This window comes from Haliaeetus leucocephalus, unplaced genomic scaffold, assembly GCF_000737465.1.
Source record: "Haliaeetus leucocephalus isolate CR32 unplaced genomic scaffold, Haliaeetus_leucocephalus-4.0 Scaffold217, whole genome shotgun sequence".
Taxonomy (NCBI): Eukaryota; Metazoa; Chordata; class Aves; order Accipitriformes; family Accipitridae; genus Haliaeetus; species Haliaeetus leucocephalus.
In genome coordinates, this window is record NW_010972653.1 from 7,350,353 (window position 1) to 7,370,234 (window position 19,882).

Below are 19,882 nucleotides of genomic sequence, written 5' to 3' on the forward strand. Positions count from 1 at the left end.
AGTGGCCAGTTATACAGAACCTGGAACAAACTATTCTGAAAGCCGATTTCACATACACATAGAATCTGTTCAAAAAGTAAACATTTGCAGCCAGGTTTCAGTTCTACAGACTGCAAATGAAGGACAGAAATAACTCCCATTTGGGTTTTGGCATATGCTACAATCCCAAAACATCTTATTCGATCTGAACTTACTAGAAACTAATACTAGGCTTAAAAAAAAACAAACAAAAACCAACCCAGCAACAACAAAACAAACAAAAAAAACCCCTCCAGTATGTGAAATAAAGCCTCAGAAATGCAACCTACAGCTATTTATTTCAATAGGATGCTAAGTTCTTCTGTAGTAATAGTGAGACATTCAGAACTAAGAATTAAAGACCTTGAAGACTGAGAAGCCCTTGCCTGGTTAGAACCACTCGATGTTGCTCTGGGCAAGCCACAGACCTGCATGTATAAACAACCAGGCAAACAAAGGAATGCAGATGGCTCTAGAATGAGCTGATATAATTTACTTCAAAAAATTTGCTTACTAAAAAGTAATTTCCCACCTTCAAACCTTTCTTTGCTATTAAGGGAGACTTTTTTGTGGACTAAAGCCAATAAATAGGTTTAATTTTACATCCTGTTTCATAAACTATAATTAAAAACACACCTTACTTTGTGGCTGTCACCACAGAATGAGTTCATCACCTCTGCAGTACAGTTCTTCCTTCTTGCACAGGATGAAAAAATACTACTTAACTTTTGTAGGCAGATTATATTTACATCTTTACTAAATTTCATTTTAGCTATCGAAGTTTTCTATGTTGCAGTGAGTCAAGCTGTGCCTTTGGCTACTGCTACAAGAAATCACATAATAATAATAATAATGCAAATTACAAATGTGTCACTGGAGCTAGATCATCCACACTGCACACTTGTCACTAAATTCTGGTACACTGACTCAGTTATAGAGGTCTCAGCTGCCATTAGGGTTACAGACAGCTACTTAAAAAACATTATCTTTATCTGAAGCAAAGCCAAAATATTTTGATTGCTTCCTTCCACAGCAAAATGAAACATTGTTACTATTTTAAGGTTGTAAACAATGAGGTAGAAATGAACAACTCCATAAGAAAGCCCTGAAGTTTCAAGCCAACACTAGATCATTAGAGAAGATTTTTGCCTTTTACTGGCAAACTCTGACTTTCCCCATCTGCTCTCTTCTCTCCCTGCTAATGAGCAGGGGCAAGCTACGTCTGTGAAAGCATCTCTAAAGATGACAAGCCGCACAAGAGCTTCTCTAGATGCTCAGGAAAGATCAGTGAGTTCTGCCATGATGGTCACTATCACACCGACAGGCATGGTGGGCTCTTGCCTGCCAGATGAGGAAAATCAGAGGGCAACACTCTGCTTTTTATTAATAGTCTGAGCTATGCATGGTATGTTCTTGTTCGTTACACAAATGCCTCATGATCATCTGTATGCCACAAATATTTTCCAATACAGACCTCTGCCAGGATATGCTCCGTTTCAGTAATCCTTCAGAGCCATTTCAGGGACATAGGGTTGGCAGGCAGCAGAAAAATTAAAAAACTCAAGGCACATCTCAGCTATGTATGTGCACACTATGTCAGAGCTGCTATCACACTAATCACAGAAGTCCGCAAAAGATTGTAGAAGTCCACGATTGTTTCACATTTGCCAGAATAATGACACTAAACTGAGGTTTCTACTTCAAGAAGACCGACCAGCTCCGCATGCTTCTCCGAAAGACTGGACAAGGGTCCCGAGAGCACTTTACACACACTCTTCCCCTTGTGTTTCAGAAAATGGGAGGTGGTGCCTGGAGAGGTTTGAGGATCTTTAGAAACACCTCAGCAGAAAAGTAAACAAACAGGGACATAAGAACAAGCTGCACTGCTGGTAAGAAGAACATGGTGGGCAACGGGTACAGAGGCAGACCGCTATGCCTGAAGGCATGGGAGAGGGATGGAGAGCTGATCTCAGGAAAGGAGGCTAACAGACCCAGGCTTATTTAGCTTCACACATGGAGATCAAGAAGAGATATAGTCATTCCCTGAATACACACAGTGCAGGGTAATGTACATCACACAATGGGAGAGGTATTATTTCAGCTAAAAAAGACACATCATTAACCACGTGGACAGACATGTACAAACTTGCCATTGTCCATTTATTATAGAAACTTTCTTCAAGTTCCTAAGTATCAGAGATGCATTATATGTTTCTATTACAGCTTTCCAAAAGTAGGGGGGAGCAGAAATACTGATTACCTGTAAACTAAAAGTTTACAAAAGGAATTATACTATCTACAGGCCACACTGTGAGAGACCCAAGAAATCCCTTCCACTTCTCTATATTTAAGTTTTAAATCATCTAGTTAAAATAAAAAGAAAGCAATGAAACTGTATAATCGTTTTTTGAACCTCAGCTTGCTTTTTAAGCAAGAGATATGGAAAACAATATCAGACATTTTGGTTTTAAATTAAATTTAAGCTCTCTTCATTTTTTCCCAATTTTGTTTTTCTGCTAGTACAAAAAGATGTGACAAAAAAGATTTTTTTACTTAGTACTAAAAATGTGAGCAGAAGAAAATCCCAGGTGAAAAATATTTCAACAAGCTTTACAATTAAACAGTACTTCTTTACACTAAGACATGTTCTTCAAGCTGAGCGTACAGCTCGTTACATTAAAACCTCAATACTTAAATTCAAGCCGATGAGGACATGATTATGTTTTCTTCACCATGGGTTTTTCCTGTGATCAGAAAAAGTCAAACAAGAACATTGTTACACTTTGATAATTAAGCCAAGAACATGAGTTTCAAAGGAAAAGAGAAAAAATTGAAAGTCTGCCAGTCTGTAAGTATATGACTTTTCAATACTATGTCCAGAAGATGCATGCACACAAAAGCAGCTTTGCTTGGGAAAATGGAAAGCTACCAACAGCAAATCACAAGCTCAGGCAAATGAAAAATCTAAAAACATCACTATTTCTGCATATAGACATGCATTAGAGTAAGCACAATGCAGCACTTCCAGCTCTAGTGAGATCTACAGGATGATCTTTTCCAAACAGAGAAATTAATAGACTTCAATTATTTAAACAGAGATTTTACTACCTTCTAGAAAACAAGATGATGAATGTGTTACTTTTTTCAATTCACTATGGAGTACATTTAGATCTGTAGCTATCTCAAAAAGGAAATCACTTTTTTATCATCTCACTTCCTTATTTGCAATATGGATTTAGTGCTGTTTAAAATTGAAAATGTAGTATTGTGGGACATTAAACTATTAAATCAAGGACCAAATATGAAAGCAAAACAGGCTCTGTTATAAAGATTGATATTATATATATGTCAGAGAGAGAGATAAAAGCATAGTGAACCCATTTTAGGTAGTACCATAAAACTGCACCAAAACAAGTCTCTCTGCACCTTGGACTTTGCTAGGAAGTTAACTAGAACACAGATTCTGTTGTTTTCCTACATTTAATTGCTAAATGAACCAACCTTTTTCATTCTAAAGCTCCATAATTAAAAGCAAACTTTGACAAATTCCCTCCTCTGTAGTAGCTTGGGCTAAGTGGTTTTGATTTTTATGGGGGAACACAACAGCAATTCCAAGGACTATAAAACCCATCTCTCAGGCACTTCCCCCCCTGCCCCCAGCTCCTCTTGGCATAAGAGTCCTATGAAAGAGCGGCTGCATTAGAAACAGCATCTGTCTGTGCCCAGGCCAAGTGTTGTCAAGACAGTCAAGGCAAACACCTACCACAACAATGTCTCCTTTGTCAGTCACAGGGATCCCATGAGAAAGCACCAACCAGTCTAGGAATTTGGCTCAAGGTAGCATTAGACAAGCCTGAAAGACAAAAAAATAAGGGTCAGACTTTATTTAAATTGACTGCATAAAACCGGAACTAACAGCTCCATTCTGCCAACAAGCTTTTAAAATTGTGTGGTGGCACAAGTGGTCTTAGTGAAGACAGACAAAATTCACCTCTTAACCCTTTCTACTCTCTGCACTTACTGGCTCAGTTTGTAGTTAGCTTGGGAAGATTAATTCCATCACACAAGAGATTTTTTAATTTTTTTAAGTGCAATGGATTTCTGAGCCTGAAGAAAAAAAAAAATACATTTTACTATCATCTTTCATCACTGCAGCTGCCTTGATCCAGAACTTCAGGAAAGCCTACTCTTAAGGATCAAAAATTGTACCCAGCACTAGGTTCAAGGGACTTCTTACATAAAAACCAACAGTGAACTACAACAATTTCCCACACACTTAGCAAACAGTTCTAGAAACTGTACCAGGAAAACATACATACAAAACCACATGCAAAGCCCACTACTTTGAGCAAAATCAGTCTGTAGGCAGAGCATTTTAATAAATGTGATGAGATGCCAAGGAGGAAAAGGAATTCAGAACACAGCAATTGGCAGGAGTCCTACTTGCACTTCAAGCTCTTTCCTACTTTCAGATTTATCCAACAGTGTTATTTCTGGGAGAGAAATCATCGGCTCAGTTCCTAATGAATACTCAGAAAACCTATATCCTCAAACTGCATATGTAGAGTTTTAACATAAAACCTGTCCTTCATTACCAAATCCAAAAAATGCAGCTTGAAATTAATTTATAGCCAAACACACATGATTCTGGTCTTCCTTATTCATCTTCAGTTTTAAACAACATGCTCTTTAAAAAGACTTGTAATTAGTGAAGCATGCATTAACCTTTGGAACTTCTAAAAATGAGCATTTCATTCCTGCAACATTCTCATCCTCCCCTCTCTGATTTCCATTTAGAGAAAGATGCCATATGGAAAAAGTATCTACCATACTTCTAGAAAAAAAGCAAAAAACAGTAGCTAATGGAATGGCCTGGCAGCTCAGGCAATCTTTACTTGAACAAGCTCAGATACATATGCACTGTAACATTCTAGGCTACTGATCAGTTATTCAACGAAGCTATGTCACCAAAAAGAGGTTCTCTCCTCCCTTGCACATCCTCCTCACTTTAAGCTCCCCCTCCTGCTTGCTGCTTTGCCACAAATCCTGCTTGAAAATTAGAAAATCTGACAAGTTTGTGTTATTGCCCTCTTCCCACATTCTCTTGACATTTTAGGAAGAAAAAAGTGACAAACAAAATCTATTTTCATTATGGTGCATCTGGCTGCAAAATGAGAAAACAGCTTCCTGGAGCTTAGGGTCAGAAGGACCATTGGATGCATTAGCTCGTTAACCCAAACACCACACATTATTACCCATTTCTCAAGTACCCTGAAAGCAAGACAAGTAACTTGTACATGGGTAACAAATACTGCCTGGGCACATGACCTGCCTTGGGCTGGACACCTCAAGAGATCCACCACTTTCTCTAATGGTACAAAGGGCAATTTACTGGTTTGAAGAGCTGCAGCCATTCACCTTATTTCCATTTAGATCTTCATCCAGTGGTTCTAGTTATGCCTCTCACTCTCTAAATGGGAGGAGGAAGAAAATAAAAAATAAAAAAGGAAAGTATAAGAAAGTTAGTACAAGATACTTTCTTGTCAAGCCAGCTAAGATGCTCAGTCTCTTCGCATACTGTTGGGGTATGGTTAGCATTTAAGCTGCCTGCAAACTCCTTTCCTACAGCTCTACCACAGATGTTCTCCAGCTCTTCTACCAGCCCTTCTTCCTTAGCACAAAACCTGTCCTGGCCAGTACTCTCTGTCATTGCATCAGCTTCATCTGACTCAGGCGTCTCCTGACCTCTTTCTTCCTCTTAATCTTGCCCTTGCCAGCACCTCACTCAGCACTTCACTAACCACTCCTCCAGCACTGTCTTCGCTGGGGCCCTCTCTCCCACTCCTATCTTTCAAAGGCAGAAGGTATCCTGAGGAAACAATTCCCTTTTTATCAGCAGCATTTGCCTCTCCTCCTGTTTGCTCCTGGGCAATCTCTTCCAGCCACAAAAATGCCTTTATCCTCTCTACAGAGGGACCTCACAGATTTGCCTCCTATTCCAGGACTCTCTCTCCTCATCCAAACTGGAAATTTCAATCCTCCTCTCTGACATTTCCTTGGAGATATCCAGCTACTAGGTTAAGCTCTACACAGAGCCAGACAAACCTCTTATCTCCCCTCCCACACAAGGCTTTCCCAAGAGGCCCTTCCTTGATTAGCCAGCATCCTGCCAGTCCTCCAGCCTGCAGGCTGATCATTATGTTCAACAAGAACCTGTACATCTAAATCCTGTAGAAAGAACATGCATAATATACAGAAAATGCAGTCTTTTCCTTCTGATCTGTTAGACAACTAAAATGCTTATCCAGGCACTCAAGATCTTCCTCCTTTTCTTGGGCTTCAACCAAGACAATTTGACTTTGAGAAGTATTTCTGAAGGGACATAAGCAATGGCATCTCCCCCACATGCTGCCTTGCCATTTTAACCCTTGTTTGCTATTTAATTCATGTAAAAAACCTAAACTCCTTCCCCATAATTAATAACCTTCTCAGCCTGTTTTAGCTTCATCATTTTTTACCAGGGTTTAAGAGTCGGCTGCCTACTCCTGATCAGCCAGTGACGTTGTCCTCCATCACCAACAGAGCAATTTGTCTCAGAGATGGTCCTGACAGTTCAATCCATCTGACCAATTTTAGACATTTGTCTTCAGATGAGATGAAGTCTGTCCTAAAATTATCTGGACAGGGATCCAATAATTACAAATAAGACAAGTGCAGGAAAAAACAAAGCAAGCTGCTCACACCCCACCCTTTCCACATTTAATCACTACCAGGAATTTCTTCACCACTAAATTCTTGTAACTCTTTTTCTATACCTCCTGCAGGTTTTCAAAAGACCTTTTAAAGATGTGAAAACTAGGACCAGATGCAGAATTTGAGTATGACTATCATTAATGCCATGCAAAGAGAAAAATGTTTCTTTTATAAATCCCATCAGCCAAGGATTAAATCAGCCCCTCTCCTCTCCCTGCAACAGTGCACTGGTAACTTAAAGTTCTGTATCCAGCCTGATCTTAATACTTTTGCAGGGTTGCTGATTTCCTGGATGCAGTCTCCCTTGCTATGGATGTCCGGAAAACTCGTCACTGAGAAATCTGACTGCATTCAGCCACACCCTGCATACCTACCTTTGATTTTACTCATCAAAAAGAAAGAAATCATTCTTTGTGACTGCTTACTTATCATTAAAATCTGGGAATGATAGACTGGTAAACAGCATAATAGGCCTTTTTTTTTTTTTAAAGCTTCTGCCACACTAATGAAACTGTTAAATGGTGTCTGGTCTAGGCCCAGTCCTGGAGCATCTTGATTCCCAGTTTATTTCCCACAGACATTTACTTGTTTACATTTTGCAGTCAGCTGCTGCTCCGTTCAGCCAGTGTGCTTTTGCTGATGTGCTGTAATGGTTTTCCCAACAAGAAAGCTCTATTGTACAGAGCCACAAGCTGACAGGCAGAATTAGGAAACCTGTGTCAGGCTCAGCACAGGACCGGTGACAGATGCTGAAAGAAAGGCTGTGGGATCTGCTCTATATTTGTGTGACAGCCCATGGCTCATCTGTTTTTTCTGTCAGCCAAGAGTAGCTAGGCAGCATGAATGGTCGTGAAACTCATCTCCCCCCACTTCATCCTGTCAGAGCTGATGCTGCAGCTCACAGCCCGGCAGCCACAGGGTCCAAGGACAAAAGCTAAAGGACACACAGGAGAGAGGATGAAGTTTGACAGGTTATATGCACAGGAAGGAATTTCAGCTTTGGATTCTCACCTTTACTTAAGGTGGTGACAACGTGTGATTATGCAAAACGCAATGTCCTCACCAGCCTCCTTAGCCTTGTCAGGAGACTGCGCTTCACACAGTCCCATGCTGTCACCCCTACAGAAAGAGGGAAGAACCACAGGCTGAAAGATGAGATCCCACAGCAACCAGGGACACAACGCGCTCCTCAAAGGGCAGTGCCACTGTGCAAGGTGTTCACACGCCACAACCAAAGCCCTGCAATCCCTGTGCCGGGGGGTTACACAGAGTTACATCTTGAAACATTTAAGCAGAACTCAACTGTAGGCTTTAGCGAAGGGAGAAAGTGCATATGAGCTTCGGGTAAGGCTCCTTGCTGTTCAGTGCCAGCCTAACTCTGCTACCATTCACGGCAGCAGGTGAAATTCCCATGGACTCCCTGGAGCAGAGTGCGAAGTTTCCACCTGCCACAGTCCTTCCCCTCCTTCCCTCGGGTTTCCATATCCCACATAATTTTCTCTTGGCAAGTGTTACTCAGGTTACCACAGCTGAACAGCTATTCCTCTGGCTGGCTCATGGCAATAAGATGCTTTTTATTAGATCAGATGTGGGAAGCTCTTTAAAGGCTTTCTACATAAAGCAGCTACATGATTTCATGAAGACAGAAAAGCTCAAAGGATAGTGATAAAAGGTATTTTAATAGATCCATTCATACTAATGCAGGAGATACTGTGTGCTGAAAACATGAAAATATATTACATTTCTAACATGATAGGCCAGAAGATTTAATTACTAGCTTTGCTTTGAACCAGACAGTTATTACTACTCTACTAACTCCTGGATGCACTTGCAAAAGAAGCCTTGTCATTTTAGATTTGTAAGAAAAGGTGGTCTTAACTTGGCTTTAACTACGAGGTTTACTATCATATGTGCAATAGAAAAGCACACACAATTAAGCCTTCATGAGAAGACAACTTCCCACACACACCTGCTGATTAAAAACTTGGAATGGAGAATGTCTTCCCTATACTGATTTCTCCCCTCCAATGAAGAACAAACAATCAAAGCCTACTGTTAACATAATGAAATCAGCATTTCATATTTATCTTACTGGAGAAGGTTTTATAATCCTTCCAGATGACCTTCAAATGCAGTAAAGTTGATGAAATATTGTATGGATTCCTACAAAAAGGGATGTAGGCATATCATCACTTTGAACAGTCTTAATATTGTGTAGGGAAAAAATGCTTTTTCCACATGGCTTGCTAGTCTAGTTTAAGGAAGAATATTAAAATAGTTTTGACTATGATTCTGATGGCAGTGCCAAGTAGTGTAAAAAAGTCTGAATTTTGGAAAACTTCTATCCATCCCTCAGACATGTACGAGAACATAAATCCATTTTTAAATTCCTCCATTTGCAAATAATTTTTAAAGCTATCGTTCTCTTGAAGTACTAGAGAGAAATTAAACAGGAGTCTCAGGGCAGGTTCAGCCTGACCTAGAATTCCACACAGATTTAACTTGACCTCATTTTGACAGTCAATCACAAAGGGACCAGAAAAATTGCTGCTCATCTCAGATCCTGTGAAACAAGTATTTGACTGGAAAAAAGGGTTTGTTTTGGGTTTTTTTATGAAGGAAATTTTCATTTTAAATGCCTTAGATTCATATTCCTGCAGTCCTGAAGCACCTACATTCATTCCCCCTTGAAACTTGAGCACACTGGGTGAAGAGAAACACATGGGGCAACTCCTTCCAGGCCACAAAATGTCTGCCCAACACTTGACAGAGGTACAGAGGTTAACAGAGGTACAACTGCATTTCGTATAGTGTACAGCCAGGTGGACAAGATTTGGCAATGGTTTGATCACTGGTCACTGGCAGTGAGCTATACAGTCAAAACAAAGGCAAAATAGGAGGCAAGAAGAAATTGGTAGAATGGCCTTACCCCAAAGCATACAATCCCTGTATCCCCAGAACTTTGTGGGGGTACTCTCCCTATACCTGTTGGATTAGAGCTGTACAGTGACTGTCAGTGCTCTTCCCCTGTACCTTGTGTCATATCAGCACATTTACCAAAGGTGCTGTATCAGTTAATAGAGGACTATGGTCCATTGACAGAAAAGGGCATTAAATATGTGATTTATCTTCAGTTTTCTGCCTCAAGTTTCCCATATACCTCAAAACCAAGCCAACCAACCAACACACCCCTACACACACAGAAGAACACAGGGAGAGGGAATGAAAGAAGATGGGAATGATCTGAACAAGAATTGTCAGGAAGAAAAATGCAGCTCTGTATACAGGGTACACAGCCCTTTCTCTGTGTACTCATTTATAGCATGGCATGCAATGCTGTCATTCGTAACACCACAGTAGTCAAAGGCCCCCATTCAGCCTGGCTGCCTCCATGGCCAACACCAGACAGTCCTCTGAGAAGGTTCTGAAATAACTCACGTCTTCCCTGTCATACCGTACTGCTCACTCATTTACAGACACACGAAGTCACCAGACATGCAAGACCCACTCAGAGTTCATACACTTTTAAGATGTACCATCAAATGCCCAATGCTCTTGTTCATTTTGAGACAGATCGCCCTGAAGCCACCCTCTTTGCATTTGCGTGCTTTGCATATGTGGTACTTCCCCAGAACAGAGGACATCTGCCAAAGTACACTGCATTGAGAGGAAAACCACTATATTCGCGTTATTCTTTTCTGAGGAACTCATATCTTGTTTTCTTTGACAGTTCCGTTATATTACTTAACTGTTAACATACATAGGAAATGTCAACATTCAACAACAGCAAGTATTTCTGGAAGTAATTTATGCAAAGTATCCCTATTTCAAAATATCCTCATTTCCTTGTTTCAGTGTACTGAATGGCTGCTGAGTAAGAATCTCTTTTGAGCCGTGCAGACTTCCTGTCTCTGTAGGTATGTATTAGCTTTAAATGGCAGGAGCCATCTCAAAGAGAAAGTCAGTTTGGCACTTAGACTCCCTGATCATATAATGATGCAATCACAGAGATACTGTATCGGAAGCCCTCTTGACCATTTATAAATGCATCAAAACATGATGTGCTTCTATCTGATGGATGTATTCAAAACCAAGATGCCCATATCAAATAGGAACATAAGTATTTTAAATTATTTCTTATTGTCATGTTACAACATCTACCATTTTCAAGTACTAGAGTTCTGCATATTTTCACTGAATGGAAATAATCAAAGCTCTGATGAATGTCTGGCAGGGATCTCATTGAGAAACCTCTGATTTTCTCCCACTCAAGCACTGGAACATTTGGACAGCGGACACAAAGACTTTGGCTAACATGAAACACCTAAACTCAGGTCTACAGCTTCTACAAAGAGCATTTCCCACACGCTTCTTGGAAGACCTACTTGCTGATGGTCAGATACTAACCTTCTGCAGCCTTTCAGCAACTTTCAAGAGCACAGATACCTCCTGTCTTCCCAATCACCACCTCCAAATACCTGTTTAGCGGCAGACTGTCCACTTTTAGCTTTGTGTAGTTCTCAGCATGTCCTTTAAGCTGTTCTCTTCCATCAGAGAGACACTGACCTCACAACCTTATTCTGTATGTGCTGGTTTTCCCTTTCCCCTTCCCCTCCCAGAGGGCAGGTGAGCAGCCTGCTGCATGAAGGCATGGGCCATTTTGACTTCCCAGCAGTTTTACACTGGCCTTGCAGTAATGCAGGCACATACACAGGGAAAACATAGGGCTGCTGTTTCTGAAGCAATTAAGTTGTACTTTACTTAAAGGTTGTTTTCTTTATTTGCTTCAGACTCCCAACCCCCCTGAGATTAACAACTTTTTAGTATAATTGGCAAACATTAAAGAAACAAAACCCAAAGTCCATAAAATATTTATCAGAAATCTTTAAACTAGAAAAAATATGTAGCCCTTGCTGTAACCTGACAGATTTCTTCTTTCATTTAAGCTTACTTCCCTTAAGTTTCTTTGACTGTAAAGATTATTTTTTTCTTTTTTGAGGATAAAAATAATTTCTTCTCTTTCATATCAAACTCCAGATCCTGTGAATTCTTCAAAACCTCCATAACCAGTAGGGCTGGACAATTCCCATGTCACCCATGTGAAGGGAATCATAGGAAAGGTCCCTTGGTATTGAGAAGACAAGTGGATTTTCATGTTAGTTGAGGTGACTTTGATATGACATCCTGATGTGCACATCCACATATTGTTTTACCCTGGCACTCTCCAAGCTGTAGTTTTACTAACACCCTGTCCAGGGTGGCACAGAAACTGTTTTGTTGGGTGGGGTATTTTTGCAGTGGTTGTTTGTTTTGGGGTTGTTGGGTTCCCCCCCCCCCAAAAAAAAGCACCATCTTCACCCTTCTTCCACAGTTCAAGATTAGAATTAGTTGATACCAGCAAGAAATATGCAGTTATTTCAGTGAAAAAACAATGGTTCAGTCTCAAGGGATGAGAAATGAAGCTGTATGAGAAAAGACACTAAGGTGAGAGTAAGAAGAGGAGATCCTGAATGACCTTGCTGCCCTTCCAGTGATCCTTCCTGAAGCTGCCACCAGCAGCAGCATTGCCTGCCAGAAAAATGGTACATGGCTATTATTAGCACGAGGGGACATGATGGTTTGACTCTTCCTTACATTGGCAGCTATGTTGAATCATCCCATCCAAAAGCAATGATTCCCATTAACTAAAGTAACAAGGACAGGCCTGCCTTGGTCTGGAGAACTGCACAAGTACAGTAGAATCGTGGAGGAGATGAAAACAAAACCAAACCAAAGAAACCCCCCAAAACCCAGGCAGACCTTTCAGACAAGAGCAAAACAGTGATCTTCCCAAGAAAGAGCAGCCCCTGAAAACACATTTACCTGTAACTATAATAAAGCTTCACAGCAGTAGTCTAAATTGAAAGGCAGGGAACACAGCCGTAAGTATTATATTTAATTCAAATCTGTGAACTTCAGCTGTTTAAGGAGCTAATAGAAATGTGAAGTGACTGGTGAAAATATTTAGCACTAACTGACAGTTTGCTAAAAAGACTATCACACTCTTTGGATTTATGAGTCGTCTAAGGATTTGTCATAACTTGATTTTAAGCTAAATATCTAATGTGAACTGAAGCTAGAACTACATTGCTGCTCTCTCTGAAGTGAGATTTGTGAAAGAATGTCAACCTGGAACAAAAGATGACAGAAGTGGGTTATCACCTTACTAATGTCTCTTTGCACATGCAAAGGGGACAGCAAAACAAGCCAGAACTATGTTTCACCCTCTAGAACAGTCACTGGTAAAATATTTGAGAATGGATTTTCAGACCTATATCTATGCAAAGTATGTGGCTGATGCTGCTGCTCCACCAGGACACCACATCACAGAAGAAAGGAGATAAATATGGCAAGTTACGTACTCTGAACACCACCACAGCTGATGCCCAGCGACGGCAGCAATTCGACACGAGCCAAGCTCTGGTGACATTTGCTCCGGCAAGCAGCAGAGGTGAGAAACCACAGCGGAGAGGAGGATGACCTCACTCTGTGGAGAACAGCTCCCTTGGAGCTACATGGCTCCGAAGTACAGGGCACAACCGGACAGATGTACTGGAGCCAACAACAGCATGGACAGGTGCCAGGGTCAGCGGCACTGTTTAGTGCAAGCCTCGCACAGCACAAATGTTCCTAGCATAACCTTTCCCAAGGCCAGGGACTGCCACATCACAAGATAAACAAACTAGCTTGGAGCCTTGAGATAAACTTACACCCTGCAGGCAAATATGAATGGATTAAAATCCATGAACTTAGAAGGCTTTTAACTGTTTACCATCAGAGCTGCAGATGAGGGACCACACACTGCACCCTTCGGAAGTGGGCAGCATCAACATGTAGCAACCACAAAGTTCACCACCATGTTGTGCTTAACAGCCTTTACAGATTTCACCTCTCAGTAATTAACAGGAAGAGTTGCCTGGTCTGTTTTACCTGCAGCTTACCTGAAGCACAAAGGCTATGACCCCAGCTTGGTCTTAGGAGTAAGCCAGAGCCCAGCAGGCTCCAAGTCTGGTCCTGAGGATCAGCTGAGACCAAACCTCAGGATGCAATGGGCATCAACAGCTTGTCTGAGCTGGCACATGCATCCTGCAGCTGTGACCATGGTTATCATACCTCATCCAGCTTTCCAGCTGCAGCTAGTGAAACATAGTGGATATCATCACTATATCTTTGCTAGAAAGCTACACACACAACGAGGACACAATGACTGACACAAGCATAACCTAGTAATTTGAAGTAGAGGTAAGTGTTAGCCGCAAACCTTTCAAAATCTAAGATGTCAACAAATATCAGAAGTACAAAGAGCATCAGGAGAAAAATTGGAAAGCTTTATTAAAAGTTGTGGGGGTTTTTGTTTTTTTTGTTTTTTTTTTTAATTTAAATATGGACTGGCTTTCCACAAATCTAACACATCTTGCACATATCCTCAACACGTACATTTGGTCAGCACTTTTCCCACAAAAGTAAGAGCAGACAGTACACATCAAAGGTAAAAGTAATGCATAATTAATGTAAAAAAGTAGATGTAGGTGTTTTCTCCTCTAGGCTCCAAATGCATGACAAGAAATACATTATACATGAAGGAAGATGACAGTACAATATTAATCAAATCAGCATGAAGAAACAAACAGAAGACTGTAAGATGTATTCAACAGATATCAGTGTGCAGAAGTACTCAGCTAATTGAAAGGGTCACACAGGGTATGTTTATGCAAAACAAACACAGAGGAGAAATACAGAAATAAGATGGAACTGTTTCAGTTTGTGTCCTATCAAGTAACATGCTCCATTCAGGGAACAATCTTTATACAAGACAACTACAAGAATCCTAAAAGTTTGTGGGCACCTAAAGAATTGCTATTACAAGACAAAATTAATAAAAGAAAAAAGAGAGTAAAAATAAATATTTTAACAAAAGCAAATGCACATAAGCAGAACATTATTATAACATATGAAGAACAGTGTTTGAATATAATGTTTAAAAAAACCGAAGAGCCTTTCCTTTCTCATCATGCACTTTCTGCAGTATTGTAAAGCTATTTGGGGCTAAAGATAAACACTTGCTCGTCCTCCATATTCAAAATTGTGACAAAAATATCCAAAGAGGAAGTAACAGTCTAATTTGAGATAGGGTCAAAAGATAGGAGCACAATATATGTTGATTCCTAAGCAACTGAGCCAGTAAAATCCAGTTTGCTAGGAATGTGTGTCAAAGTTGTAGGAAGAGTTCAGACTGCCATCTCTCCTTAGCAGGCATCTTTGCATCTGCCTAGGCTGCCTACTGCCAGAAAACTTGTGGGTTTATTGGAAATAAGCTTCTACCCCTCTCACAAATGCAACTGGAATTGGTCAAAAGGTTTAAAAGTTATTAAGAGCAAGAGTGAAAAACAGACCTTCACAGAGAATTGCATGTAATCTCTATTTTCTCGGAAAAACAGGCTAAAAATATACATACACTGACTGCAAATAGCTTGGTCCTGAATTTGCAGTCACTGTTACAAGATTGCACTGGAGACATAAGCCTGACCACATTAAGTCACAGAGCATCACTCTCATTCCATCTCAATGGATGTATTTCTTAATACAGGTATAGAGAGCTGAAGGAAAAACGGTTTCCTTAAGTAGCAATAGAAGGAAAACCGGAGTTAAATAACATGCATTTTCCTCCTAAGAGGATATAAACGTTGTCTGAAGCATCAGGCCCAGAAAAATACAATTGCCTTAAGCAATATGCCATGACCCCTCCTGTCACCCCAGGGAGGAGGCATTTGGCCAGGGCTCTGCACACCCACACCACCACAGCTACCCTGCCTGGTCACTGCGGGCAGGCAGACCTGCCTGAAAATAGGGTGTGAATTCCTCCTGGGAGGGCCTGATGCCACGTAACACCCCCGAGTACATGGCAACAGCTGGGCATTGCCCAGAAGTCCTTCAAGCAAGAGCATCGGGCCATACCACAGGCTCAGGGTCGCAGCAGATCCACCACCCTGAGTTACTCCGGGGATCACACCGCACGTGTAGCTTCAGCAGCCATCTAGCAGGCTCATCTACGGTAAGAACAGAAAGACTGATCTGCCAGAAAGATCCTTTTAAATACCAGAAAAAAAGAGAAACAGCCCCAGGTTCCTCATCATTGGAAGTGTTCAAGGCCAGGTTGGAGGGGGCTTTGAGCAACCTGGTCTAGTGGAAGGTGTCCCTGCCCACGGCAGGGGGGGTGGACTAGATGATCTTTGAAGGTCCCTTCCAACCCAAACCATTCCATGATTCTGTGATCAGTGGATCATAACCTGGCTTCCTCACCACTTCTGCTACCCCAGCAGGAACAGGCTGCACAGGTCTGCCACAGCTTGTGCAGACCAGCTACCTGCAACAGGAGGCTACTCCGAGTCTGCATTGCTCAACAAAATGAAAGCTTCATTATCAGCATACCCAAATCTGGAGAGGATGCTCAAGGGCAATGTGCTGAGGAAAAAGACAGGCACCAGAAGTCATAATAATGAGTGCTTCAGGAAAGCCAGTGTGGGTGGGACAGCATGCGATCCCTTTTGACAATTCTGCCAGATCTGCCCCCTACCAGACATTGTTTATAATTCAAGGGTAAAAAAAATACTTTTTATATAACATAACATTGTATAATTTACAAAATATTATATATAACATTTTATATATATGCATACACATATACAACTTTTATATAAAAGGAGATTAATATCCGTGAGATGAAGAAATCCACACATAGTTCCCTCTTTATGGATCCTCACCAGCAATAAAACATGAAGCACACTGTCTAGTAAACAGCAACAGCAGAAATAAGCAGACGAAGCAGCTGATCATGTAACAGATTATGGTGGGCCAATAATGAATTGTTGCCTTAATATATTTTCCTAAATTCATCTTCATATTCCTCATTAACCAAGTATAAGAGTCCTCCACAAGGGCTGGATGCGTACAACAGTTGTCAGGTATTATCCAATTCTTACACAGTCTATGACCTATTTCCTAAAGGCCAGAGTTGAGATGAAGGCAGGTCAGCTGAAACTTTCTCCAAGAACCACAGTGATAGATTTCACAGATTGCAGTTCGTAGTGGAGTTTCATCATAACAGGAAATAACCCCAATACTCCAGAAACAGAACAGTCAGTAAAATTGCCAAGTGAAAGTCAAGAGTAAATACAAAGACTCCAAAACTTTGGAACCTAGCTGCTCGCAAGCAAAGCAGTGATCAGGGCAAACAAAGCTAAGCATTTGTATGTAGTGAAAAAAAAGTATTACTGAACCTGGTAAGTTAGAATCTGTTATTTTCCAGACAACCTGCAAGACCCATCTTCACTCCCAATTATTTCAGGTGATCCTTTGGATACCATATGGTAGAAAAAGGTTATATTAAGTAAGCTTTAGTCCATTTCTTCAATCATAAGTTGTTTCCATTCAGTACAAACAGGATGCAGTTGTATTAAACTGTGATACTGGTACCTGGAGGATAACAGCAAAGTATTTTAATGCAACAAGCTACCACTCACTTGCTATTCTGTGAATGAAAAGACGGAAATGATGCTATAAGAAGGAAATAACATTGTCTTGCCAAGACTAGAATCATCCAATGAGAATTTCTTCCCTCACACTAAATAAAACTACCAGACATATTGGTTCACTTTCTCTGTTCCTCATTTTCTTCAGCCTTTTTGAGGAAGGACACTTATGGTGTCACCCCCATAAATGGCACCATCAGCAAACAATCAAGCTATCTGAAAACCCATTTTGTACTAGCACTTCCAGCTCCAGTATTCACTGACTGCATACACAAAAAAACTAAGCATTTCTGATTTGATTATGAAATAGAAAAAAATCATTCCCATCACCTTGCAGCAGGCAGGCAGAAGAGCAAGTGTATTTTCAACAGCTCCTCCAAGCCATCAGAAGTGAAAAATAGAAATTATCATTATGATCTTTTTGTCTGATCTCCTTCAAAAGGTCAGGGAAAGATGAATATTATGAGCTCATTTCTGCAAAGCAGAATAGAAAAGGATCCTGTCTTATAAAAAGAACAGCTGACCACAGCTTAAGTTAGACACAGCAGAATTGCTAAACCATTCAAACTGCATGGTGGGCTGGTTTGTAATTGTTTTCCATTTCCTTTTTGTAACTGAAGACACAAAGAGGAATACAGTTAAAAGCAAATCTCCTAATCAAACCATAGACTACCAACTCAAGTCCTTAGCTATTAAGGCTACTCCACAGGAAACATGGTAAGAAATATAACAGGTTCCAATTCCCCTGCTACATCAGGTCTCTAGGAGAGAAAGGGTCTACGTGCACAGATCAAGCTGTGGGATGATCAGAGTTGTTATTTTTCCCTGAATCAGCACTGGGAGGGCAAACAACAGTTTTCTGCCAGCCTATGAGAGCATTCTTGTAAATATAGCAGATACACTGAAGCCATTTATAACCCCAGTATGGCACTGCAGCCAAAACTCATGGTTAAGACAGCAGCCTTGTCCTTTGGCTTAACTGAAAGGAAAGTTGTCAGAAGTTATAAAAAAAACCCAAACAACACAGAAAATGTGACAAAGACTTGGAATGTAGTACTGGAAAAAACATTAGAAACAAAAGCAGTTAAGCAAATATACAGTCTTTTTTTCCCTAAAAATTGCCTTAAAATACTGAAATATGCAAAATCCAGATTGTAAACAGGTAAATTATAATACTGTGCTTCAAGGGCAAAAATCTACAACAACTGCTTGCAGACAATAAACATATGATTTCGTCTAGCAGCTCCTAGAATAGGAATCAGGGCGATTTAGAAAGGAGGGGAAGTCAACCCTTTGTTTTATCTGAAGGATGCTTCATTCAGAGTAGTCCTATCAGATTGAAACATTCATCATTGTATTTCACTCACAGATAGTTTCTCCCCCTCACGAACAATATACAGATTGCACAAGAAGATAATGAGACATGATGGCCAGGGAAAGGAGGGGTAAAGGAATAAAACTTCATCCTGGAAAAAGAAACAAAAATAAAGAATCCTGTCTTTTTCAAATAACTCCTGAGCAAAAGCAAAGATTTTCCCCACCTCTACCACTCTTTTCTCATTTGACCTTGCTCCTGTTGGGTATTTAACAAACTTCAAGTCAGGTCACTTTGACTCATGGCTTAACATTACCAGGAGACAGTCATTTAAATTCTCCCACAGTATAAAGTCCCATCTAAGTATAAACAGAGCAGTTTCTTTAAAGGCATAGATCTGCCCCTCAGCACACCACATCCCTGCACACCCTTCTCCCCCCCACCCCACCCCTTCACTGCATCTCATGTCCGTAAGAGAAGCAACAACAAGCCAACAGAAAGGCCAGCAACGAGGAGTTTAAACTACGGATGTCATCTCTCCAGTAGCACTCTGCCAGAGAACATTGTAACTTCAGCTGTAGCCACTCCTGGGTCAGGACTGATAAGCTAATGGAGAATGAAGCAATCCATTTCACAATGTAAACAGCTGTTTGACTACACGGGGAACAATATAAACAAATGGATCTATTCATAAATCATCATTCAGACTTGTTGTAGAACAGAGAATAACATGTTCCAGGCCAGAAATGACAGTATTTCCAAGAAGACGGTAGAAATTCAAACAGCTTCTATCTTCTTCCACCAGTCTGCGCCACTGACACTCCCTGTTCAGTTCTACAGAAGCAATTGAAAGGGCCTGATTTTTCAGGAACAAGATACTCTAGATGTAAAAGGACATTGGTGATCGTGGCAGGGGGCAACCTCGTTATCATACATATGCTTTTCTCCAACACCTCAAAAAAGTCAACGGTAGCATCTCTGCAGCGCAGCGAGGGAAGCAAAATACATATTAAAAAAAAATACAAGCACGAAACCCCCGAGTCCTACTCCTACTTTTTCCACCCCTGCAACCCAAACCAACCAATTTCTCCCCCAACCACACACTTCAGTTTTGTCGGAGAACACTGCCTGTGGGTGTCAATCCACAGCCCCCCTTAGTTATTATTCGCACCCCCTCGAAGAGCAGCTGCTGCCCTCCCAGGCGCTGAACTGCTTTAAGAACCCCCCC

The 19,882-nt window shown here is 40.9% G+C and overlaps 1 protein-coding gene across 3 annotated transcripts in view; it reads right to left on the bottom strand.

The window, feature by feature from the left end:
• Window positions 1-13,246, bottom strand: part of RNF144A (ring finger protein 144A) — a 60,396-nt gene extending 47,150 nt beyond the window's left edge. For all 3 annotated transcript variants that reach the window (XM_010566702.1, XM_010566705.1, XM_010566700.1), the window contains exons 1-2: window positions 13,173-13,246; window positions 3,782-3,871 (exon numbers count right to left, since the gene is read on the bottom strand). The gene's annotated coding sequence lies outside the window, so the exon portion shown is untranslated. The remainder of the gene's footprint in view (window positions 1-3,781; window positions 3,872-13,172) is intronic.
• Window positions 13,247-19,882: the final 6,636 nt, after the last annotated feature.